A 27,327-nucleotide genomic window follows, 5' to 3' on the forward strand; every position below is an offset into this window, starting at 1 on the left:
GAAGTAGAAATAACAGAATGCAGAATGCTGTGAATCAATTCTGGTGTCCAATGTTCATGATTTGTGATGAAAAATACGAGTTAGGTCATAGTTGTCTGCAATAGCAAAAAGGGCACGATAGTAGTCTGACCCGGACCCGGCTCCCTCCCTCCACCCAGGCGAGCAGGCCGGGGCGAGCAGGCGTGCGGCACTAAAGGATAGCACCTTGCTTAAAATTACCTATTGCTTTTGCTTTAATCATAAAAAAATCTATAGTTGTTATTTATTGAGCTAAACATGGCAACAGAGAAATTTAAGATACTCCATTTCTGGTCCTTGAATGGTAGATTACTGGTGCTTTGATTTTTGTGATTAATAAAAATATTATATATGTAGCAACAAAAAGTGGCTCAGTTTGAATATATATATATATATATATATATATATATATATATATATATATATATATATATATTACCCTAAAATACCACTGAAAATTATAGTAATTTCTACTATATTACCTGTCAAGCACATTTTAATAAAACATGGAGCAGTTTTATTATTGGCTTATTAAACTATGTGTATTGTACATTAATCAGAAGATTCCAAACTGGTCTGCTGCTGAACAAAAAGCTAAGTTATTAAAAAAATATTTGTTATACAAAATTCAATATGAAGGTAAAGGTAAGTTAAAGCTTTGGAACCCTCGAAATCCATCTGCTAATTGCACAGTAGTTCTATTTGCTACATGAGGTTTCACAAATAGAATTTTATGATCTCATGAATGGCACTTCATGTATATATTTTGTTTATATGGTATTGACACACAGAGCTAATTTGCTTATGACACTGGTTTTTTTATTTTATTATTATTGTTATTTTGAGGGACACTTAGGTGTCCGATATAACTAATAATAGCAAACAAACATCAATGTGAAATTGTATTAAATGAAAATGACATGAATAATAATATATTGGTGTTTAACAAGCCTAAGTACCAGAACAATTAAATAATCAAACACTGATGATGTAAAATTTCTGCACTCGTTATATCATGTGTTGATTATGTAGCACTATAAGTGCTGTTCCATTAACTAAACTGGCTTCAATATGTCATGAATGAAGCTGTCACACCATTTTCTTCAAAAATAACTTTACTAACACTGCAGCTATTATATATTATATGCTTACAGTATATAAATAATATGTGCACACCTAGAAAATAATCACTGCAATGCCTGTTTTGTGCAGAGTAGGCTGAGGAAATTATACAGTTATTAGACAGGATTTCTAGATAAGGGATCTTTTCAAAATTTGCGATCTCCATACTTTCTCTACTCAAAACACAATAATATTGTTTTCCCGCTAGTAAGGATTAATTATATATTGGTTTGGATCATGTACAAGGCACTGCATTATAATTACAGAGAAATTGGATAACAGGTTTCCAGATAATGGATCCCAGATTTGTAAATTACTAGAAAAGCAAAATATTGCAACTACCCAGACTCTGTCCAACACTGCAAGGACCACAATACAATAGTCTTATTGTTTAGGATTACAATCTATAAAGGTGGCCATAGAGGTTACAATTATGATCCTTCCTGGAAAAGATCTTTCCAAGAAAGATCATTAGTTTCAATACACACATGTAGAGCTGAATCGTCAGATATACAGGTAGAAACAATAGAATTCTACCTATATGTGACGATTCAGCACTACAATGGCCGATGTTCGGGTGCCTTCAAATGCACCTGATCAAAATTTTCGGGCCATCCTGATTGACGAGCCGGCCGATATCCAAGTCTTCTGCCGATATAGGCCGGCTCATTTCCCACCATACATGCACCGAATATTTACGAAAATTTATTTTGTACAATATTATTGGTGCGTCTATGGCCACCTTTAATCTCTCACTATGATATGATAACCTACTGATCTGCTATAAAAAAGTAAAGAAATACTATTACCTTACCTTTATGAGGAGTCCTGTGGTTTGGAACAATAAGTAATTTGTTGTCCAGAACAAGATGTATCTAAAGAAAATAAAAGTTTGTGTATAAGAAAAGCTGACAAATTAAAGTGCACGAGACCTAAACCAGAACTAAAGATAATATCCTTTTGGGCCCAAGTGGCAGAGAGTCCAATGCATACATTTGAGTTACTGACATAACAGGGTATTGTAATAAGAATTCCAACATTTTTTGACGGCTCACAGTTCAAAGCTTCCCTCTTCTGTAATATAGCACCTTGAAAGATATGCCAGATCATTCTGCAGAAAAGCAGTTGGCTCCTTGGGTATTTTGGGAGGAGGGTTAATATGTTACACTGCCTTTATCTCTCCTGGTGCCTTTGGAAACAGAAAGTACAGTTATTGCACAGAGAAGTGCAATATTTACAACCAATTCATAAAAGGAAGTCCCTAAAGGTACAGGGATGTGGCACCCATTCACAATTTGCCAGTCTAATAAAAATGCAATTACACAATAGACATAAGTCATAAAAATATTTTGTATACAAGAGGACCATAAAACTGAAGTTGGTTAACCATAAATTGCTTTCGTGGTGTTTGAAAATAAACTGTGAACACATTGTGCAGTGTCATCTTTTTTTATAATAGATCTGATCTGTAACAGATTTTATTTATAAGCTATCTATATAAAATCATAAATTTTGAATGCATTACTTTGCCAACCATTTACCCTCCCCCCCATCATTAACAAACATACAAATTGTAAAGCTCTATTTAAAATCTGATCCTTATACAGAGTTTGGTCTCCTAAGCAATCATTCTGAGCATATAAATTGTAATACATTTAAATTACATTTCTCATTTGTTGTGGGGAGACCTACTGTATATTGGAACTTGCCACTGGTCAGTGAACCTGGAAAATTGATCATCACAAATGCCTTAATGATCAGATCTGTGTAATATATATATATATATATATATATATATATATATATATATATATATATATATATATATATATATATATATATATATATATATATATATATATATATATATTTATATACACAGTACAGTATATATGTGCAGACTCAGATTATTCACAGGTCCATTCACTATTATTGTTGACATGAAAAACCTAAATGTATTACAATATATGCATCTATAGACTCTAGTGCATTGTCTAAAATATTGTCCAGCACAGTGGGGAGGAGGGATAAAGATAAGCACAAGTAGGGAGTACATATGCCAGTGTCACCCAGAGAATACAAATAAAAAAAAAAAAATAAGGATCGTTACCCAATTTAGGGTTAGGAGAACTAGCTGATCTGAACTTTCAGATCCAAAAAGGGAAACCTGCTTTCATTTGTTAATAATATCATAGAGAAGATCCATTAGAACCTGTTTGCTTTTCACTGAAATGCCAATAGTTTTGTACCCACACTTTTGACAGGTTATTATAAACATTATTATAAACAAATGTGTGTGTGGGGGGGTTACACCATAGATTAATGGGTTTGAATTTAATTTCATTGATATTCACTTCTAACAAGTAAGTCAGATTGATTAGGAAAATGCCTGTCGGCAAGAATTGTCTTCATTCTTTTTTGTAATGTAGAATGTAATGTAGATAAGGGAATGTAATTCTGTATGCTGGCAGGAAGCAAGCAAACAACATTTTCCTAGCAATTTTAAAAAGATATATTAATTAAAAAAAAGCCTGAATATCCCTTTCCCTTCTATGATTTAACACAGAAAAAATAATTGTGCATTACGACATGCAATTATTATATAGTAATTATTATTATACTGTAATTCAGAAATCTAGACGAAATCAATGTATCCTACTAGCAGAGGATATTATGAAGGATTGAATCCAGTCATTTATATTTACTGACAATAGCATAATGGTCTAATAACACCAAAAATGTTTTTTTTTTTTATGTATTTACAAATAAGGAACCATTACTACAAAGTTGCTACAACGTTTTCGCTCGATTTTTTCCAATTACATTGGGGTTTTTAAATAATAAATAAGGTCAAATCGTGGATTGTAATTTGGTCAAACTTTTTTTAATTAAATAATCAGAAAAATTTGGAAAACAGGTAGAAAGCAATGGTTTTACTTCTTACCAAGAAATATGGAACAAATGCCATTGTTATCTGCAGGAATGTAGCATAAATGGCTTTATCATATACAATTGGAAATGTATTGCCTAGAATAATTTATTTGTAGAAGCTGGAGGAGCTGATAAAAACTTTGGTATTTCAGGCCCTTTCAGATATATTCAGATGTGATGCAAATGCTACAGTCATAAAACCTTTGGTATGAGAATACCACAGGAAGCCTACCATTTAGATAATTGTTCATGAATGGCTTATCTCCCAAAGCAATGTTGAATGCAAATGTATTGTAATAATGTATATCTAGCAAAAACCCCACAGCTACAATGCTGAAGTTTTACATTTTATAAAAGAGAGAATACAAATGTCCAGGTGCATTACAAATGAAACAACATACAGTGATATATAAAATTGCTCTTTGATTCAGAGGCATATACTCAAGTTGAATACTAATGTTGATGATACCACTGATGGTAAGTAAGGCATATCTTTCCCAGAATTCTCTTAAATAGAGAAAACATAAAAAAAAAATCAGGGGTTATGTGTGAGAAACCAGTATAAGAACATGAGATTTCAAAAGAAGGAGGGGCAGTGAATACGCTCTTTGTTAAGGAAATTGGGAACGGGAATGCGCGGGCACTGGAGGATAGACAGTTAATGGAGGAGAGAAAGTTGAGGAGGAGTGAAATTTTAATTATTCTTAGCTATTCAGACTGCTAGTGGGTCAATCTGCTCGGAAATCAGAGAAATTAACTTTAATTTGTTTGTTGAATATGCTGTTTAAAACAAAATAGTCATTGTAGAAAGCCCTGCTGTAAATAATACACTGGTGACTACCTGAAAAATTACCCTGGGTTTTGCGGTCACCTCCTTTGAAAAACGTATTACCACTTCTGCTATTCAAGTGAACAGTGTCACTAACATTTCATTTGAGGGCACTGTAAAAAAAATATGAAAAATCAACATGTCTTAGGTAATTGCTTTTAGATTGTAAATCCTAAGACTTTTATTTTACCATGTCTCTGAACATAACAGTGCTGCAAAAAAACCTCACACTGACTATTTAGGAATACCACCTGCTGGAGTAGCACCATGGGAATCCCTCTGCAATAAAAGCATAACAACAAGGAAGTTTGATATCCTATGTTGCAACAAATAGAAATCCATCGGACGCACCATTACTAGTGGAGGTGAAAGGTGCAATCATCACCATGTCACTCATTTTATGACAAATTCAGTATATTAATGTAACTGATCCTAATTTCTCTTTGTTTCAGTGCATATTGGGATCTCTCAAGAAAAATACAAACTGTGTAAATTGTATTTTTAATAGCTTTTATAGCAGCTTCACAATGAGCTGTTTTAATAGAATGAGTGAAACTTGTGAGAAAAAAACATTGGAATACGGGGTTTTAACAGCTCTGCATTAAAAATTTAAACATAATCTTCCCAGAATTGCTGCATCAGCAACATCATTAATGATATAAGGGAAATGTAGATTTCAATTAATAATGATAAATGATATGCCTAATATGAAACACATGTGAGGTTACATTCCATTAGATTTTAAATTAAATAGTTCAAAGTCACAAGTGGTAACAATGCTTATTAAACTTCATCTTAATTAAGTGTTTGGAATAAAAACATATGTCCCTGCTGGTAATAACCTAATTTCGGGATGCCTTCATTTTGCATGTATTAATTCCGCAAATGACAATGAACTTTAGCACAAAGGTGAATGAAATTAGTATATTTGGAAGTACATTACATGCATTAACTAATAGCACAAATTATATATATATATATATATATATATATATATATATATATATATATATATATACACACACACATATATACTCTAAATGGTTTACAGTAGGTAAACAAAGTGACTAACTGTACAGTATGTATATATAGGCATTTACGCTTGCCCCTTGCATATAGGCTGAGACAAGTTTGTCAAAGGACATATTGCCCAGTGACTATAACATTCAGAAAAATTACTCACCCCCTAAGTAGTGAAAAAAGTCATTTTGTTCAGAATTTATATAGACATTATTAGGGACCATTACAAAAAACAAAGAGGAAATAAGATTATTTTAATTTACTATTCTGCAATCTTTCACAATAGGAAGATAAAGAGCGGGAGAGGGGGAGCTGTTCCATTGGTTTCCATCAATTGTTGCTTATGGTTTTACTTTTGTTTTATTTTAAATTTAATGTGACTCACAGTGTGTTCATAGTTAGGCAAACTTGTGGCAAGGTTGATCCTGATGTATTCTAGCATCCTTTGAACCTAACTTGCTATGCCCTTATTATGTCTTATGCCACAGCCCCCACCTTACTACACCCCAGCCATGGCTTAGGCATTTAACATATAATGAATAACAACCTTATATGAGACAACATTTATGCCCATGTCAACTTTCATTAAAAATACAGCTGTAAATATATCTTGTACCCCAGGACCTATGAGTGAAAGAACAAGTGGCAGCTATTTACATAGGTGCTTCTAAAATGGCTTATTTCTATTGTTACAGTATATTTCAGTATAAATTATTCTTTTATTATTTAAAACAGTACCTTGTACTTGATGGAAACTAAGCTACACAAATCCATATTGGTAGCAAACAAATCCCATTGGGTTTTAGTCGGTTTTCAATTTTACACATTTTTTATAAACGTTTGCACATGATTAAATAAAAACATATTTTTAATAATTTGACAAAGATCTGTGAGTGCAGAACTTTTTAACCTACACACACACACACATTATATATATATATATATATATATATATATATATATATATATATATATATATATATATATATATATATATATATATATATAGTGGTAAGGTCACCTGGGAAGGTCCAGGACAGATCTTATATATCTCCCAGGTTCCTAACAGAGTGGTTCCGGGACTGCTAGTCCAGCCCAGGTGTTCTATGTCTTCCTGGGGCATCTCCGGTGGATAATTAAAAGGCAGCTCAAGCCAGAGTGAGAGAGCTCCAGTCTGGGGGAAAGACACAGGAAAGCTGTCTGTGTGAACTAACTAAGAGGCTTGAGATCACCACATGGTTTGGAACTTTATTTTCTGTTTTGAGGAGACAGGCGGTAGGCCTACTCCTGTTAGTTAGGACAACTGACCTGTGGTAGTTAGAAGCCCATTAAGCGGCAAGGGTTTTATTTTGAACAATTTTTTGCTGCAAGTGAAAATAAACTGCCAAAAAGAGACTTCACTCTCATGAGTTGTGATTGTGCCATTGGCTGCAATACCCCCAGAAAGCTACCCCCAGCTACCTAATCCCTGACAGAATATATAATTAAAACTTCATTCTCATGGTGGGACTTTAAAAAATAAGAATGGAAATCTTGAGGGACCTAAACATTGACTAAATAATCATTTATTTTTATTCACTATTTATAAGGACCCAATGAGTGCTTCGTTTTGTATGTTTAGGATTTCATCCATACCAGCACCAGGTTAACAATTATGTACTGGCACAGAGTGCACTGTAAGTCTAATGAAATACACAGTATATAAAGTATCCTGTTTTAATATTAGGAATAGGTTGACCTACAACACTTATCACCTACATTGCAGGAAGATAAAGTGATTCCCTGCTAGGATGGTGATAATTACTGAACTGCAGATCTTCAGCAGTGTTACAGTTCTTAGAAGGAAGGTGGTTATTATCTACTTTCAGATCTCCACCAATGGAGGAGTTAATTACTGCTTTGATCCTTTCAGTCAATAAAGATGAATCTTTAATCACTACTCAGGCTGTCTGTTTAGAATATATTAAGTATATTTTGCATGGTTTGTTGGAGTAACTGTACAACCTGAACATGTTTATTTCACAGATGTAAAAATCTTATGTTTTGGTTTTATTACTGAACTGAATTACTCAATTGTTTCTGAGTCACCCTACTGCATGAAAGAATTGCAGGTCAAAGTAGAATTCTGGTGTGTAGCAAATTACAGTTTTAGTCAAACAACTTATTAGAGACATTTAGGAGAATGTAATAAAAGTTGTGTAAAAAGTTATGCCTTTGTGCGAACAATTTTTCCTTTGCATGAATTTCATATAGGTTTTGTGAACAATTTCGTAACCTCTTCTGACAGGGGAAGAAGGTTTGCAAATTTTATAGTTTGTGACAGGACCCAGTCTACGAAATAAAACTTCTTACTGAAATATTTCCTGTATGTTTGCTCCAAAAGATTATGACACTTTCAAGCACTTCTTAAAACAGGACAATGTACAATTAGAATTTGCAATGCAATAATTTAAAAAAAAGAGTATTACATAGCGAAATGCAAATTTTTATTCTTATTTGTGCTAATTGTTTTGCTCTTTGCTACTTTTCACATTCCCCCACTAGTATCAAATGTCTTTCCAGAATTCCGTTTTTTAACTGCGCTACAAGTCAAGTACACAAACAGTGCCATCACAAGAACGTCTAACTATATAAGGTCTAACTATAAAAGTACATACTAAAGATTTGTTGAAATTAGTTTTACATACAGCATCAGGCACAAAGCAGAAATCCAAAATGCAGCTATAACAATGGTAAAGGTGGTCATACATGATAAGATCCGCTCTTTTTTGTTTGGCGAGGTTGCCAAACGAGTGAATCTTTCCCCAATATGCCCACCAATGGCAGGGCATTATCTGGTTAATCCGAAATTTGGCCCTAGGGCCCAACAATCGGATTATACTAAGGAAATGGGTGCCGATGGATCATAGAACCGTATTAACGATCTGATATGGTCCTCGACCTCAGGAAAAATCAAACATGCATGAACAATATGATGCCGATCGATCGGGGAGACTCATCCGATGCCCCCACACATGCTCAGATAAATTGCCAAATCTATCTGAATGAAGCTTAATCTGCCCATGTATGGCCACCTTAAGCCAGCCCCTGTTCCTGATCAGACGTCCTTGTTTGTTACTATAACTCCATTCAAAGCAAGTTATTGACTATTCATAAAATCTGGTCTGGGTTATGCCCACCTTCCTTAGTCATCAAAAACAAACATTAAGACCACCAGCAATTGTAGTCTGTTCCTGTAAACCTTTATTATTAATTACAGGTATGGATTCTGTTACACCGAAACCTGTTATTCAGAAAGCTATGACTTATGGAAAGGTCATCTCCCATAGACTCCATTTTATACAAATAATCGAAAGTTTTAAAAATGGTTTACTTTTATCTCTGTAATAATAAACAGTGCCTTGTATTTGTTCCCAACTAAGATATAATTAATCTTTATTTAAAGCAAAGGATATTTAAATTTTTACATGATTTTCTAGTAAAGTTAAGGTGTGAAGAACCGAATTACAGAAAGATCCATTATCCAGAAAAGTCCAGGTCCCGAGCAGTCTGAATAATTGGTCCCATACCTGTATTATGTATTATCTGTTATTTATAAGTTCTCAATTTCTGAGTTCTGAATAACGGGCCAGCCATCTCCCATAAACTCTGTTTTAACCAAATAAAAAGTGTAATATTTTTTTCTCTGTAATATAAAACAGTACTTTGTACTTGATCCTGAATAAGATGTGATTAATCCTTACTGGAGACAAAACAATCCTACTGGGATTAAATCATGTTTAAATTAATTTTAGCAGACTTTAAGTAATTTGGTGCACCATGCCTCAAGACCCCATATATCCTGAGTATTCTAGTTAAGAAGTCGCATACCTGTATCACTATATTAATGTAGTGAAAATTTACTACAAGCTCTGTAAGAATTGATTTAAATGCTGCTTACTTTAAATATTCACATGAGTGTGCCCTTTTTTACTGTATGGACTTTTCTTTCCAGAAATCGGTAGTTGTCAGGTGCAGCAATCCATTATACCTGTACATTACCTCCATTTATCCTGTATCATCATTTGCATCCTTATCATCTATTACTTAACATTTTATACTGAAGGATCAAGAACACAGGAAATCTATAACATATATATTAAGTAACATATTAACATAGTATATATATATATATACTATTATAGCCAGTATTTTGATATGATATTCAGTTGGATATTTAAAAACAGTTAGTTTTATGGCCTTCTTTAACCAAATATTGAAGTGATATGCTATACTTGTATGTCAGACATAGTTCATATATTCTGAAAATGAAATACAAGCTTCATCTTTAGTCTTCCATATTCCACACTCAGCTGTGTAAGAAGTACTGTTAAAATACTTTAAATGCTAAGTTCATCTTTACATTAACTTTCATTTTGTTATAGGACATCCTACTCTTATTCTTAACTTTTTAATTGGTCTTATTTTATTTATACATTTATTTATACATATATATATCTATCTATCTATCTCTCTATCTATCTCTCTATCTATCTCTCTATCTATCTCTCTATCTATCTCTCTCTCTATCTCTCTATATCTCTCTATATCTCTATATATATATATATCTCTATATATATATATATCTCTATATATATATATATCTCTATATATATATATATATATATATATATATATATATATATATATATATATATATATATATATATATATATATATATATATATATATATATATATATATATATATATATATATATATATATATATATATATATATATATATATATATATATATATATATATATACTGTCGGTTCAGTGGATGCACTCCTTCCGGATTTGTTTCAATCGATGTTGGTGCGTTGGTCAAAGTGTAATACAATTCAGTAAGCAGGACCCGCACTCGTTCAAATTCAGTGAAATAAAAGTGTCTTTATCCTTGAAAAAGGTCCCAGTGAGGACCGAAACGTTGGAAAATGAACCTGTGAATAAAGTCACTTTTATTTCACTGAATTTGAACGAGTGCGGGTCCTGCTTACTGAATTATATATATATATATATATATATATATATATATATATATATATATATATATATATATATATATATATATATATATATATATAACCTGAATCAGACGCTTGCACTCTAAACCAGTCTTCCATGAACGTGGGTGCTGGGTCAAAGTATTTATGTAGAGTTCAAGAGGACCCGCACACCTTGGTTAGTGAACCAAAAATTTCTTTATTTTTCAAACTTGTGCATCCCTTTTGCACAAGTTTGAAAAATAAAGAAATTTTTGGTTCACTAACCAAGGTGTGCGGGTCCTCTTGAACTCTATATATATATATATATATATATATATATATTGTTTTTCAAATGATTTTCCTTCTTCTTCTGCCCATGTCCTACTTGCAATCTACTGCTCAGTGAGGATTACTACTTATCGTTATAATCAAGCCCTCTCCTGTTTAACCTTCAAACTGTTATTCCAACCACTGCCTGCTTTGTTGGGTAAATAGGAACCAAATTGCTGAAAATTATAAATAATTTTAAAAAAAAACACACACACAAAATGAAAACTACAGCCCAATCTGTGTTTCAAATAGTCTAATATTATCAATGTCTTTATTATACAAAACATTAATTGGAAAGTGATCTATTTTTAATGTTATGGTGTATTATGTAAAATCACATGCATTCATAAAGTTCTATAATGATTTCACACCAATCTGTTTGCCAAAAATACACTTGTCACACTAGAAATACTTTTTCCTTAAATATGTGCCATTCACTTAAATGCGTAATGTCAAGTATGAGTGTAAAATAACAGCATACGTTATAAGAATGAGTCTGCCATACACAACATATAACTAGTGGTTTTTCAAGTTTTGTTTTAGAGGAACTCGTTCTTATTTGAATGTCAATTCTTTCATTATTAAATTCAGTGCTAAGGTAACAAGGGAGGAAATTCAATTTCACATATATGTTTTGGTAATTTTAATGAGAGAGAACAGATGGCAAAAACCTAATAATATGACTTTGAAAATAAATGAAATTTCTAAATTTTAATTAGTAGCCGCATGCATGATTTTACTATTTATTTATAGCATTGATCATAATGTCCATGCCTGAGGGTAGCATAACAACATTTGGACAATATCAACATCACCATGTAACAGAATTTAAAGTCCAGTGCAGTAGAATTTTTTTTTTTTTTTTTCACAATACAGTTCATTTACAGGATTGCCATGAGGAGTAATGGGGTCCCACATGCCTCCCCATTGCCATCATATTTCCTGAACTACCCTGCCCAATTCACCCAAAACAATTCAGCTCAATCTCTTGTCCTGTCCATGTACTTTGACCATGTCCCAAACAGGAATTCTGTCCATTTATGTCCCTGCTTACATACACTAATAAAACGTACAAACACTTTTGGGGTTTTTTCTACTTTGAATAAAGTCGCAGTTTTAAAAAATTGTAATTTTTCGTGTTTATGAAAAAATCCAATATATTGTTTTATATATATATATATATATATATATATATATATATATATATATATATATATATATATATATATATATATATATATATATATATATATATATATATATATATATATATATATAAATCGAATATAGTGTTTTTTCACTGTACCAATGTGCCAATATTAATATTTCAATAAAAAAAAAGTAAACTATAGTGTAATAAAAAAAACACATCTTTGTGTCTGGTATACTTTTTATACAAGACACATTTCAGCTCTCTGCGCCAGCAGAGCCGAAATTCCTAGTTAAAATCAGAATTTTGTCTCTTAAGAGGAGCAGCTTTCTTGCCGCCCTTGGTAACTTGCAGGCTGCTGCCCCCTGAGGGAAGTTTCTCAACTCATCTCATGGCAGCAGCGCCCCTGCCGATTCTTCTACCTAGCTCCAATAAGGCTAAGATAGCCAAAACCCACTCTAAAACCATTTTCCTTTTAGTTAACTAGCTTTTTGCAGAAAATCAGAAATAACCTGATTATGCTCCGACACATTTAATAGAGACAGTTTCATTTATATATTATGTTCTAACAGTTGCAGGCTGATATCCCTTTGTCACAGTCAGAATTTGCAGGTTTTTAACAAAGACTGAGAATTATAACTTGCATTAAATTGGATTTGTCATACAATACTTCAGTCAGGTCCCCTTAGGCTCTTCTTTACCTGTCATTTATTCAAGCTTTTTCCCCAGGATCTTCAATCAGTCATTTCTTAGAAACCATAACTTTAATGTTGATTCCCAAGCAACAGCAGCCAGACATTTCAAACGCTGAAATTGAAAAGAAACCTACTGTGGCAGAGGGTTTAATTAAACACCCCTTTCACATTCTAGATTTACAAATAGGCATATTTTTGGCTTCACTTCTGATCTTCCCAGTAATGCCATGGTCTGTGCAAGAGACCAACTTACTTGGGGCTATGTGATACATGGTGGTACCCAACCAGAGATTAAATTGCAGTGTTTTGTTCTGTGTAACAATTAGCATTTTATATAAGGATGCACCAAATTCATAGCTCAGTTTGGAATTCATTTAATTCCAGGAATTTTTCAAGGATGCCGATTTAGACAAATGCTAACTGGTTAGCCGAAACCCGAAAAGCTTAGTTCATTATTGGTATTTTCTCCAGCAGTATATTCCTATAAGCAGACAGAAATCATAAGTAACAACACCTTATTGTTATTTGCAATTAAAAATCGCAGTGCAATAAACGTAGATTATTATATTTTGGAATCCAATTTTTTTTTTATTTGTGCTTTTTCCGGTTTGCGTCTTTTATAACATTGCCCCCAGTTTCCCCATTAGCAAATTCTGAGTAATATGCAAAAAAAAGTAGACAAACAAATAAGATTTGTGCAAACCCACATACACACATGCAACACTAATGTTTATGATTAATAATGTACTACACTTATTTAGATTCATATAAGAGCAACCGGATTATTTTGTAATTAACTATTTTCCCCTCTCATCAAGATTATCTGGTAAATCATTAGTGCTCCTTTAAGATCAAAGCATAAACCATCTGCTTCTATTTTCTGTAAAAATTTAGATAAACCTAGAGCTGTGTAATTAGTCACTGTCTCATCAACGGCTTATCACATTTAACTGTTAAGCAAAGTAGCACCCCTTCTAGCAATTCCCCATTCTTACTGCAATTATATGATATAAGCGGCTCACCATTTTATCTCTGACCTGCAGAATAACCAGTCTCTGATTTCTATTTTTGCAACAGATCACTGTTGAGAGATCTATTCATATGCTGATTTTTTTTTCTCTTCTTTCGATAATACAGAAGACTTATGAATGCTGGATGAAGGATTGATTAGGCAAAGCATAATACAGTAAAAATATACACTAATTAAAGACCACATCATACAATTTTAAGAAACAGTTCAGCGTAAAAATAACAACTGGATAAATAGGCTGTGCAAAATAAAAAAATGTTTCTAATATAATTAGCCAAAAATGTAATTTATAAAGGCTGGAGTGACTGGATGTTTAACATAACAGAGAGCTGAAAAGCAGGAAGTTGTGTTCTGTCAGTGACTTTAAGGGGGGGCATATGGGACATATCTGTTCAGTGAGTTTGCAATTGATCCTTAGCATTCAGCTCAGATTCAGAAGCAAACAGTTATGACCCATGTGGCTCCGCTCAAGTCACTGATTGGTTACTGCCTGGTAACCAATCAGTGGAAACCAAGAGAGCTGCAAAGTAGGAAGCAGTGTTCTGGTTATTATGTTAGACTGCACAAGTTGACAAAAGAATTCTGAGAATCTTTGCTATAATCTTGCCATTTATTTTGATGTTTTTAGTGCAGAAAAAAAGTAGAGAAATATGCCAATTGACTCCAATGCCTTTGGCTCTTAAACAAATGTGAAGGGAAAAAATGGCCTTGATTTTATTGCATTTAGCAGAAGGGAAAAAAACAAGAAAAACAGCAATTTCCTCCACCATTTGGTGCAGCATAATTTGCCCGCTGGCTCCAAAGTGTTTTGCCATTTCTCATATTTTTACTGTGGTTTCTTTATAAGTGAAAAACCAGTGTAGAGTAGAAATGAAGCATGCAGATGGAACTGAAGGTGGTTTTCAGAAATGTAGCATTAATTATATGGGTGTGTATTAGCAACTGACTACAGTCTCTTTAGACTTATTCATGTAGTATCAATAACACAGAGCATATTATCTAGTTCAGCAAACCCCTATGTGGGTATATATGCATTTGCTATACAATGGTTTGTGACGGTGCTAAGCACAGAGCGACAGTACTGACACAGAAAAACATACTATTGAAACCAAGCATCTGTGAGCTAGAGACAATGCTAAGCATTGATGTACTAAATATAATCTCTGCAAACAAAGGACAGCAATAAAAGCCATGGGGCCAATATATTTTTTACATTTAACAAGTTCTTCTGACATTATTACCTTGTGCTAATAAAATGACTTCAGTGACAAAATGTATTGCTTCAACCTAACACACATTTTTAACCATTCTATTCAAATAAATGACTTATGGTAGCTATACTATTGGGCTAATTGAAGAAACAATCAATACTTAACTCTGAATGTGACAATATGATTATATGAAAGTAGACTTGAGCTGACGAAGTAGGCATTGGCTTTATTTTGAATTTTAAAAATATTGACCTTGTTTAGTTGTGTGGTTGTCAAAGAATAACAATGTATACAAACTGAGAATATTAACAATAATAAAGTGATGCACCAGTTACTGCTCTTCAGATCCTGACCAAATTCAAAGTTCCTTTGTTTTTAGTTAATACATAATATATTTGGTTAAAGTTTAGTAAAGGGGAGGGGATGCCAAGAAATGTTAAGAAGCGGTAACTAGCTTTTTTGACAATCTTTTAAGAAAGTTATAAAATCCTGCCTTTCTAGGAATGGAAAAAACTAAAACACTACATATCAGATTCATCACTCTTCTCTGTGATTGCCATGGAAAACAACATATCTTTTATGACCAGTTAGGCCGAAGATCAATTTTGCTTTTTACTTGAACAGCTGTGACCTGGCTACTTGAACATATTAGCTCATGGTTTATTTATGCTTCACATTCATAAATTACAGAAAGAGAGCAAGAGAAAAACACAGACTGAAACATAGATCTTGATCCTAAAAGGTTCCCTAAACCCCTCTTCCCCTTGAAAACCTACGATTTAGTCCCACAGCAGGACCGTTAGAGGAAATTGACAAGCACTTTACTGAAGATATCAAGGGAGGCTGAGCGCTAGATCAAGTCTCTCTCTTCTAGAAGAATAAAGAGCCAATGCTGTGTTCAGCAGGCACAGCAATCAAAGTTGAGTCAGGCAGACAACAGGCAATATAAGAAGAAACAATAGTCATTGGTCTAAATGGGCCCAACCAATTTTTGGAACTACACAATTTAGATAAATTAAAAAAAAAAAAGAAAGGTGTGGCTGCACTGAAACAAATAAACAAACAGGTGTTTGGTATGCAAGAGGAACACACTGGCGGTTTCAAAAAATAAAAATATCCTGAAAATATACTGTACTAGGTAACATCTAATTTAGAAACTTGCATTTTAAGCAAGAGAAGCAAATCTCATCCTGTACTTTGTGGAAACCCAATACAGTCGTGTTGATACAGTAGCATCGAGGATCACTGGGACCAAAAGCAAGAGGGTGAGTTGGTAACTACAACAATACAATATACTGGTGCATTTTTCAATGAAGAGGAAACCATCATCCAATAGAAACCATTCATCCTAAGGTCAGCAATTATAATCAATGGTAGGTGCCTAACAAATTGCCCCCACCCCACAGCATTTAAGCCTGTCTCCTTTAATGTATTCTTATCCATACAGGCATTCACAAATACCCCAAAATACAATCATGCACACAGGAGGCACAAATACAGCTTTAGTTAATGCACAAATATGTAAAGGCTTCACCACAACCCTTTTACACAAAAGCACAGGTGGTTCAGCAAGGCTTTCCCACCAGCAAATGATTCATTGGCACATAGCAATATGCAAAATATACTAAACAGTAAACTGCATCAATATAATATGTGGCAATTATTGATTGATTGATTATTATCTGTGTATATGAAATACATGAAATCTGACATGGGGCTAGACATATTGTCAGTTTCACAGGTTCCCTCAGTCAATGTGACTTGTGCTCTGATAAACTTTAGTCACTCTTTACTTCTGTACTGCAATTTGGAGTGATATCAAAACCCCCACCCCTCAGCAGCATAACAATAGAACAATGGGAAGGTAACCAGATAATAGCTCCCTGACACAAGATAACAACCACGTGGTAGATCTATGAACAGCACTCAGTAGTAAAAATCCAAGTCCCACTGTGACTCTGCCAGTTACACTGAGTAGGAGAAACAATAACCTGTCTGAAAGCAGTTCCATCATGAAGTGCTGGTTTTTTTCTGAAAGCACATGACCAGCAAAATCATCTGTGATGGCTGCCTACAAACCAATATTACAAGTTGAAATAAAATATACAGTACTTGTTGGTTCAGGAATAAAACTTTGTAGAGTGAATTATTTGCAGTATAAACAATGTTACTTAGAAATAAATAACAGTAAATGAACAGTTAATTAAACAAAACCTATTGTGATTTTTAATATAAATTTAAATTGAAACATCCTGCTCTCCTCTAAAATAAATCTACACTAGTTTAATCTTCTATTAACCTGATATTTTATTAACATCTTCTGTGGGCCTTGGCATCTCCTCTTTACTGCAAATTATGTTTTACATTTTTGCCATTACTCAAAAGCCTACTGAATCAAAGACATTTATAAAATGCACCAAGCTTCTAGACATCTTGACATTCCTTACAATAGCTAACAAAATCAATGGCTAACCTGCTTATAGCATGCAAATATACACAGCTTGCAGTCTACTTCAGACCAAGCACACATACTGCTTTGTATCAAGAGTACTTTGATTTAACATTTTCCTATATATACACATTCATATACAGTACATATCGTAACTATTTTTGTCCAAGCTATGGATTACTTTAACTGTCATACAGTCTCTGTGATCTGTACTTATGGAATACTCCTGTTATATAAGTGCAGAATATATTTTGGTTTAATCTAATAGTTAATATTTGAATGCAAGTTTTCCTCCATAGAAGATCATTAAAACAGGGACCCCAAATCACCAGTCCGACCCAGATTAAACATATTAGCATGGGTTAATCGTCCCACGCAGTCCTGTCTATCTGCAATTCTGCATACAAAGAAGAGTTACTATTCTACTAGCTTGACAGAAGTTACACTCTATCATTCATAAAAATAGTAGAAGTGTGACAGATTTGTACCAAGCAGTAACAGCAGATCTAAGTATGTGTCCCGTGGCAAGAAAAGATATAGAAATAATATTTCATTAATAGCAGCATGGGCAGATTCTGGTATGACATATACACAGAGATCTTTATGAAAATAATGCAAAGTCAGGTATAGGTATGGGACCCATATCCGAAAACCTATTATCCAAATTAAGGAAAGGACATCATAGACTCAATTTTATCCAAATAATCCAAATTTGTAAAAATGATTTCTTTTTTTCTCTAATGATAAAACAGTACCTTGTACTTGATCCAAGCTAAGATATAATTAATCCTTTTTGGAAGCAAATACAGCCTATTGGGTTTATTTATGTGTATTTATGTTTACATGATTTTTTAGTAGACTTAAGGTATGAATATCCAAATTACAGAAAGATTATATATATATATATATATATATATATATATATATATATATATATATATACACACACACTGTATATATATATATATATATATATATATATATATATATAATATATATATATATATATATAAAATATATATATAAAATATATATATATATATATATATATATATATATATATATATATATATATATATATATATATATATATATATATATATATATATATATATATATATATATATATGAAAATCCAGAGTACAGCTGCAAAGTAATAAATACAAAATTGTACTCCATCACTTAAACCTATGTTTGAAAGTTATTCATAATTATCCAACTAACTTTATCATGGATTTTAATCTTCTGGAAACAGCTCAGCAGCTACAGCGAGCAAATGATGATTACACTTTTACTGCAAGTTTAGAAAATGTGTGTCCTGCAGCAAGAACTGCCAGCTAATGCAAGATTTTAATCACCATCTCATATATTCCAGGAATTGTACAGCATTTGGCAGGAGAGATCTCTACAGAAAATAAATCCTAAGTAACACATTTCCTCCTACAGTAATTAAAGGGGTGCTCACCTTCAAACACTTTTTTTCATTTCAGTTGGTTTCAGATAGTTCACCAGAAATAAAATGTATTTTTCCAATTACTTTCTATTTTCTTTTTGTGACTGTTCTTCTTATATTGAAGTGTAAAGTTTAATTTTTCACCTTCAAAAGCAATACTTGGGGGGGGTCGCCGACTCTTTAACTGTTTTAAATTGATACAATTAGTTGATACATTTTTTATCTTTAGCCCTGCTAAGCAGAATCCCTGAGTTAGTGATGTGCGCGCCGACCTGAGGCCCGCGGGACCCACGGGTTCGGGCCGACCCCTGGATAAAATGCGTGGGTCGCGACCTAGTACTACCGACTTCCGGCGCCGGAATTTATAGACTTCCGCCTGCCCCGCCCCTTTTGTGACGTCTATAAAGGGGAGCAACGGGCCCGGGTCGGGTGCGGGTAGGGAGCGGGCGGGTTAGGGTCAGGTGCGAGAAATTCTCCACCCGCACATCACTATCCTGAGTTTTATTAAAGGCAGCTGTTAGAATTGATACAATAGTAGCGAATATTCCACAGTTGCTGCCGAGAAATTTATCAACTAATTGTATCAACTTAAAAATAAAAGATGGAAAGCAATTGAAAAAAAGTCTTTGTCTATGGTGAACAATCTGAAAAAAACAACTGAAAAAGGTGTCTGCAAGGTGAACAACCCCTTTATGGTATCCAGCTGGTGAAAAAGAAGAGTTCCACTGCTTTAAAGCACCAAAAAAAAACAATCCCTGCAAACATGCTAATGCTGCAGTCCAGTTGCACAGGAGTCCTAGGAGAGCAAAGTTCTGTTTGGTTTGGTGTGATGAGTCAGCCCCCTTCCTGTGAACTCACATTCAGATCTTAAGAGAGTTATTACATTCTATGGTATTTATCTCAATAGCACCATAAGTGTACTCAATGCTAACAAGGTATAAACACAAACATGCTGTACAGTACAATGAGACCGTGGGAATAAATACACAAGTACTATGAGTGTAATACACAGTTGGAATTAGATCCCTACCTAGAAGAGCTTATGACCTACGATGATGAAAAGACATAACAAAAGGGAGGTACTAGTCCACAGGTCAGGGTTTCATTGTCGGGGTAGAGTGTGAGCTTGCCTGCAGATATACGGTAAGAAGTAGAGAAATAGATCAAATTCTTACTCTATACTTATGCACCACTTGACTTAGACCCTCATGACAGGGATCTTCACTATCATTTAGCTCATGCACTTAAGCTCACACCACCACAACAGTGAGATTTTGACTGTGCACAGATTTTATTCAGTGTCCTTAACAGATTCACACTAGTCCTTTAGATGATCTCTGTCACAGTATTACAATTCAATCAATCAAGGGGCCCTGAGTGCATTTAGCGTCTCCCACTGCCCAAATCCTGAGTCTCTGCTTTACTCGGAGGAGGCAACTGGTACACAGGTTTTTTATCCAGTACAGCATCCAAGGGGTAATGTTCTATAGGACCTTATAGGCCTTTGCTCCTGCCCCTGTCATCCTCATATGTGAAATGCTGTTTGGGTACTAAGTCATTACTTCCTCAGTGGAGTCTTAGCTGTTCAGCCAACTGGCCTACTCCTATCTCTTACCATCTGCAATAGAATAGGAAGCAACAATAAACCAATACAAAACATATTAAACCTTATCACAGGCCAGTACCTCCAAAGCAAAAAAGTGCCATTAGCTACAGTTTTGTTGACATATATTTTACCCACTGCTCAACAAATATTTTTTTGTATTTGAAAATGATGTTGAAGCTTTCAAGTAACAACTAATATCTTAAGGAAGATAATTGATCAAACCCTAATTGGGGCTACTATAAAGCAGTCAAGGACAAACATATTAAGGCAGGATTAACATTTAATCATCATCATGCTTGCTTCCAAAATCTAGACATGGGGGATCTAGATAATTGTTTAGTGATTGTAATGTGCTGATAGGAGGGTTGTTTACAATGGTTTAGGCAAGAGACAAATAACCCAAAGGCTCCAGGCCGGAAGTATAACACCAGCTGAAGTAATATCCTGGCTGCAAAATTCTCATAAGACACTGCATGAAAAATAAGAGATTTCCCACTAAAAATATGAGTGCGTAAAAATGGGCTATGGTGGCCAATTGTTTGCCAAAGTTGCACATTGGGGGGGGGGGGATCACGTGCTATAAAAATGTGATTTACTTTAAAACAGAAAAGCAAAAAATTAAAACAATGATACAAATTAAATAAATTCATAAGGTAGAAAACACAGGACCATGCTGGTGTTTTGGGTCCATAAAGCGTTCAACATAGAATATATGTAATTCATGAAGGCTGCCGCAATCAATGCAGAATAAACCTAAAGAGATACAGCTGTTGGAGATTCTCCTAAAAGACGGTCACAATTAACATGAACAGTGAAACAAAGGTAAAACAGAAGGCAATGGGTATTTATTAAATTAAGGGGCATTTGATTGGATTAGGAATAATGACTACAGCCTATCAAAGTTACCCCTATTTAATAATAACTAAAAATATTAGATCTAATTGATACTAGTGACATGAGATATGAAAAAATCTGCCAGCTGTAAACCACATAAAGAGTAAAAGAGGCTTTATAAATCATCTATGTAAAGAAAGCTGTTTTGAAGATTAATTGCACTGAAATGAGTTCTAAATTCCCAGCCTGATTTTGGTTCTTAGTTATCTGAATGCACAGGTCTGCTGTATTAATTAATATGTAGAGCAGCCATATGCAACACAAATTCTAACTCTCAGAAGATCAAGTCTTGAAAAATGTCTAGAACCCCAACAGAAACACTGACAGATTTAAAGGGGAAGTAAAGTCTAAAATAGAAAAAAAGGCTAGAAATGCTGTATTTTGTATACTAAACATAAACACGAACTTACTGCACCACAAGCCTAATCAAAGAAATGATTTATGCTTTCAAAGTTGGCCACAGGGGGTCACCATTTTGTAACATCTTTGCAAGACCAAGACTGTGCACATGCTCAGTGTGATCTGAGCTGCTTAGGGATCGTCATATATTATCAAAACAGCACAAGTCAAATAATTTCTGCCAGAAGCCGATACAGCAAGACTGATTAATAATCAGAATAGGCAGACTGCACTGGGTTCCAATGGTCGATTCTGGCCCCTTTGCCGCCTGAGGCAGCTTGCTGTTGCTGCCGCCCCCCCCCATGTGCTCAACTTTTTGCGCCAGAGGGGGTCTGCGAGGTCCACGAAGGCAGCGGAGAGGACTAGGAAACTAGCGCAGAGAGCATAATTCAACTCTCTGCACTAGAAGAGCCGAATTTCCAGTTTGAAAATTGGTTTGAAGTACCAGGAATAGCATGTAGCGGTACCTAGCAGAGCGCTACCACCTGAGGCGACTTTCTCAACTCGCCTCATTGGCGCAGTGCCCCTTGCTGGGTCCTGTGTTGTCATGTAATCTAATGTTGATTTTATAGTTTTTGTATTGTTTAATACAAACTTTCTCCAACTCTGCAGAACCAGTGGCTGCAGCAAAATAATCCTCCAAATAGAATTCCAGTTTATCTGTTTAAATCTGGCTCCATGATCTTTGTTCCTGCAGTTGGAAACAGTAAAGGGGTTGCAAAGCCAAAATAAAATCCAATACAAATCTCTAAACAGTTGCCAACTGCTCTACAGGGAAATCAGTAGCGTAACTAGAGGGGGGCGGGCCCTGGTGCAGGATGCGCAGCCGCGCCCCCCCGCCCCCTCCATTCACTATTTTTGGCCGGAATCCAGTGGCGCGCAAGCTGCCGGGGGGCCCTGAGGGGTTGCGGGCCCTGGCCCAATTGCACCCCCGGTTGTTACGCCACTGAGGGAAACAAACGAAGCTGCTTGAGTTCTGCATGGCTGGGAAGTAAGACGAAGGCTCCCACTGCTGTTCATAAGTATGACTGTTTCCCTGTCCAGCAGTTGGGGACTGTCTGACAATTCCTATTCACAGCAGTAAATGAAGGGAGAATTGCACTGCATACAGTCAGGTTTCTTATAAAAACACTACACATTTTTTAATCAAAGTATATTGGAGATATGTTCCTTTTTCATTAAAGAAAGTAAAAATTGGATTTTATTTTTTTGCCTTTACATGCCCTTTAAAGACCGGGAGTGCAACCTGCATTTTCTGTTTATGTAGTTTTCTCAACAGGTCGAGCTGCACCTAGTCATCCCTTTTTTATGCGAGTTACAAGGAAAATTGTTTATATATATTATGCGGCATAGTAGTTTGGAAAACTTTAAAGGGAAGGTAAATCACTGTATGATTACAGGCCTTTTTAGACCAATAGTCTTTTATAGAATTTTCATAAAAATTATGTATATTTGAACCATTGTGCCATGTCCAAGCTAGGGAAGGCTACTGGGCACAAATCTTTTCATTGTTCACGAAAGTAATAAGAGCCAAGCAATCACACAGCCATATATGGAAGGATTGAGTAATTTGCATTTAAGCTTGGGGAAGGACAAGGAAGGGACACAGTTATAACTTTTGCATTCAAGTCCATGTCACTAGTTATGGCTTAATTTTTTTTCATATTAACAACAATTCATATAGTGTCTTTTCCACTGTAGGTTTGAATCACTGTAAAGCTTCCTGGCAGCCCTGATTAAATATAAAAAAAATCCAGTATAACAGATGCCTAGTTCTGTTGCTTAAAGATGCCATGATGTAATGCACTCATTTAGTTATGGACCAACAGATACTTGATTTGATGAGGTTAAAGAAGAAGGGAGGGAATTATTCTCACGCCATTTCCTGTAAAGGGGAAAAAAAGGATGAGGTGAATGAAGGGGGGGGTTGTGTATTTATTATCCCACCTTTATTTAGCTGGCCTAGTTGCTCTCAATCACAATTTAAAAGATCGTTGTCTAAATGTATTTGAACAAGAATGATTCTGCTCTTGCAGCTCACACACTTCTACTGTTAACTTTCCTTACACGGCAGGTTGGTGAAACAGAGAAAATACAATGGTTCATTAATCTGCTTAATGCTTTTGCCTACTCAGTCAAATCCAAGGTTATCTTGTTTGAAAATGAAAACAACAATGCAGAGTTGTCCACAGTGTATTATACATAACTTATGCAAGCAATATATAAATTATATATATATATATATATATATATATATATATATATATATATATATATGTGTGTGTGTGTGTGTGTAAAAATGTAAATATTAAATAAGTCATGTTCATGGTGCCTGATTGGTATCAACAAATAAAATAATTATCCAATTAACAGTAGTAATGAGCGAATAAATTCGGCAGGTGCGAATTCACTGTAAATTTCTGCATTTCGCCGCCAGCGAATAAATTCGAAATGGTGGTGAAAGTTCGCTGGTGATAAATCTGTGTGTCAAAATGATTCCAATACCCATTGACTTGCATTTGGACAAAATAGGCAAGCATATAAAATTTGCCGCGCGTAAAAATAATTTTGATACCCATTGACTTCAATGCGTTTCGCAAATTTTTCCCGTTTCAAATTCACCCATCACTAATAAACACAGCAATCTTATACTATTTTATAGAAAAACTTCACACTTATGACTCAAATCCTAGCATACATAAGGCAAATTAACCCAAGTTGCAGTAATTAAAGCTCTGCAAAACTTATTTATAGATATGCAGTGTTTGCATGAAGGTGCCGTTTATGAAATGCAGAGGTTTCACTTTACCCACAGCAATTTAAAAACACTCAGATATATGCTAGTATGGCAAACAATCAGCGGTTTAGCTTTTGTTAAGATAACCAGTTAGCTGTCCAGTATTTGTCATGCACTAGTCATGTCTGGACCAAAGCATAGCACACTAGATGCTATTGAAACAGGTTTTTATGGGTTGATCACATTCCATTCACTTTTTTCAGTTCAGTTGTTTTCAGATTGTTCACCATAAGCAAAGACTTTGTTTCAATTGCTTTCCATCTTTTATTTTTTAACCGTTTTCCCAAAATTTAAGTTTAAAGTTCCTGTTTCTAGTGTTTCAGTCTGGCAGGTCAGTGACCCAGGAGCATCTGAACGGCTACAATCTAGTTGATACAGTTAGTTGATACATTTCTCAGCAGTATCTGTAGAATATTAGCAACTATTGTATCAATTCTAACAGCTGCCTTTAATGAAACTCAGGGATTCTGCTCATCAGGGACTCTGATATCTTGTATTTTGCCTAGGGGAAAGATCAGGTTTAATTTAGCAGAAGAATAGGGAAAGTGATATTGCAGGCTGCTGGTATTAATGTCACAGTACAGAATCACACACAATGGACTGGAAAAAAAGCAAAATAACTCTGGGAAATATAGGATTTAAGGAAAGCAAAGTTTTCTTTGAATATAAATAAATTATCATTACTAATAAGTTAAATGAGTCCATAAAAACAGTGATGTCACTTGTTGATTCAAAATGATATTCATATGGGCTTTTTTTTGTTTTTATAATATATACAGTATCTTGCATTATTTATTATAGAAAATATGTTGAATCTGCTGATAATAAGATACAGTTCATATAAATACTGCAGAATGTAACAGGTACACAGATAATGGTGGCCTTTATGAATGCAGTTACATGGCTTTTAATATTTTATGGTGTATTTCTTTGTATACTGTTAGCAATACCCCACAGAATTAGGAGAAGTAATTCAAATGAAGGGAAAAAGGAAGTGTCAAAAATGAAAAATGTAATGAGAAGGAGCATATGTTCTATGTTATATCAGTAATGAGGGCAATGTAAATGTAATTACAAGGGCAAAATATGTCTAATACACCATACCAGCTAATTATATGTCTGTTTGCAAACTGCAGACCAGTAAATGCTGATTATTAGCTATGGGTTAGTAAAACTGGGCAAATATTGCACATATTATTATGTTTTTTTCTGGGTTACTTTGTAAATTGTATTCTTATGAAGTGCCAGGATTTAGTTGAATCTGTATTCACATCAAGCAGTTCTCCATACTGTAACTGGACTGTATATGTGCATTAATCTATAAACCACAACATTGCAAGCTGGGTTTAGTATAGTTAGTCCAGCAAACAGCGATGTGGAAATGGCGGAGCTCACCCAAAACTGATTTTTAGGGGCTTAATGGCAAAGGGGGTGAAAACATATGTACATGCCAATTTTCAGTTTTTTATTTTTTTAAATTCTTTTTCATATATATTTTTCTCATTTCACTTCACCAACTTATTTTGTGCAGGTCCATCAAATAAAATAAGATTAAGAAACATTTAAATTACTGGATGGAATAGGTAAAAAGCCAAGGGAGGTGAATCCATTTGCAAAGCAGTGTATAGGTAGTAGAATTAGCAAGTATTCTCTTTGAGGCGCCACAGAATATCCAGTACATAGGGGCTGACACCTATTGTGATCTTAGCCTATTAAGGGAACTGTCATAACCCTTTATTGTATAGTCATGCGTGTGAATAAGCTATCAGTGTAATACACTCATGAATATGAACCATTAGGGCCCAAGATTTCTTCTATAAGTGTGTGAGAGCAATAATTCATCTTAAATCCCCTTTACCCCAATTGTTTAGGGATGGGACCAGCTGAAAGAGAGTCACATAGTACCTGGAGAGGAGCAGGATTCCATTTGACCCCATTCCACAGTGCTTCATATTTGGGGTAAGTTTAAGGCAGTAATCTCTAGTCAGTAGTCCTAACAGCTGCTGCTGAAGTTGTTGAATTACAACATCCTTCATCAGTCATCTGTGCAAGGACTAGAGCACCCTTACCCTCTTGCACCTACAGTCATGCTTGTAAAATGAAATTTTTTAATCTCATCATGGCAAGTATAATATTCATAAGCTGCCACTGAGAAATAACTCCAGGATCCTTTTATAGATTCTGGGAGTTGTATTTCATAGTTCATAAGGAAGGCCTTAGGTTATTGAGTAGAATTTACACCAAAATATATTACCTAATCAATGAAACAATTATGTTCAATCATTCCAAGCTTTCTGCTATATTCATTCAACGTAAATGATTGTTATTAATTGCTATTTGGATTACATTTGCAGTGTTTATATTT

The 27,327-nt window shown here is 34.4% G+C and overlaps 1 protein-coding gene across 6 annotated transcripts in view; it reads right to left on the reverse strand.

The window, feature by feature from the left end:
• apba2.S (amyloid beta (A4) precursor protein-binding, family A, member 2 S homeolog) overlaps positions 1-27,327 on the reverse strand; it is a 146,102-nt gene that overhangs the window by 90,311 nt on the left and 28,464 nt on the right. For 4 of the 6 annotated variants that reach the window (XM_018254382.2, XM_018254381.2, XM_018254383.2 and 1 more), the window contains exon 2: positions 1,955-2,015. The exons of 1 other annotated variant lie outside the window; for it this stretch is intronic. The gene's annotated coding sequence lies outside the window, so the exon portion shown is untranslated. Of the gene's footprint in view, positions 1-1,949; positions 2,016-27,327 lie in introns of all 6 variants that reach the window. One more of the 6 variants, XM_041587700.1, reaches the window with a different exon arrangement.

The sequence above is a fragment of the Xenopus laevis genome, chromosome 3S (assembly GCF_017654675.1).
Source record: "Xenopus laevis strain J_2021 chromosome 3S, Xenopus_laevis_v10.1, whole genome shotgun sequence".
Lineage (NCBI taxonomy): Eukaryota > Metazoa > Chordata > Amphibia > Anura > Pipidae > Xenopus > Xenopus laevis.